Source organism: Etheostoma spectabile, chromosome 18, assembly GCF_008692095.1.
Source record: "Etheostoma spectabile isolate EspeVRDwgs_2016 chromosome 18, UIUC_Espe_1.0, whole genome shotgun sequence".
NCBI lineage: Eukaryota > Metazoa > Chordata > Actinopteri > Perciformes > Percidae > Etheostoma > Etheostoma spectabile.
In genome coordinates this window covers 433,492-434,162 of record NC_045750.1, presented here as the reverse complement: position 1 = coordinate 434,162, position 671 = coordinate 433,492, and the positions used below count along the sequence as shown (strand labels likewise).

The following is a 671-nucleotide window of genomic DNA, read 5'->3' as shown; positions in this document are numbered from 1 at the left end:
TTAACGTCACTTACACTGCAATATTGCTTCTTGTATCATGGCAACCGCACTTAAAATACCTTTATTTGACGCCATTTTGCTTACTAGTCTACCATATAATCATTGTCTGTTGTTTACCTGTATTTCGTGTGTGTTTACTTGTTTGTGTGTTTTTGTTTTTTTGCTGTTATTGAATGAAAATGCTGCTGCTGTAATAACAAAATTTCCCCCATTGTGGGATGAATAAAGTCTAATCTAATCTAATCTAAATATATCACGAGCGACACACTATGGAAAATGCAAATGGCGCATCAATTTCTGATCATATAGATGGATACACGTTTTTTGGGGTTTTCAGTAGAAGTGGATGCAAACAGATGATCTCTCTGCAAAACAAATCTGTTGTTTTTTTTTTTAAATAATCTTTCAATTGTTTGTTATTTTTCCAACATTTCCTGGTTCCAGCTTCTCAATGATCAGGATTTCATTTGATCAAATATGTTAAATGACAATATTTGGTATTTATGATACTAAACTGAGTCTTTGAATTTTGGACATTTGGTTAAAAAAAAACAATCTATACCAATACATCACCTTGGGCTATGAGAGTTATAACGGGTGTTTTTCACTATTATATGACAATGTATAGATCAGACAATTAGTTGAGATATATATATATATATATATATATA

The 671-nt window shown here is 30.8% G+C and overlaps 1 protein-coding gene across 1 annotated transcript in view; it reads right to left on the bottom strand.

Moving 5' to 3' along the window:
- The window catches only part of fsaf1 (40S small subunit processome assembly factor 1), an 8,456-nt gene that overhangs the window by 5,844 nt on the left and 1,941 nt on the right, over nucleotides 1-671 (bottom strand). The window lies entirely within an intron of this gene.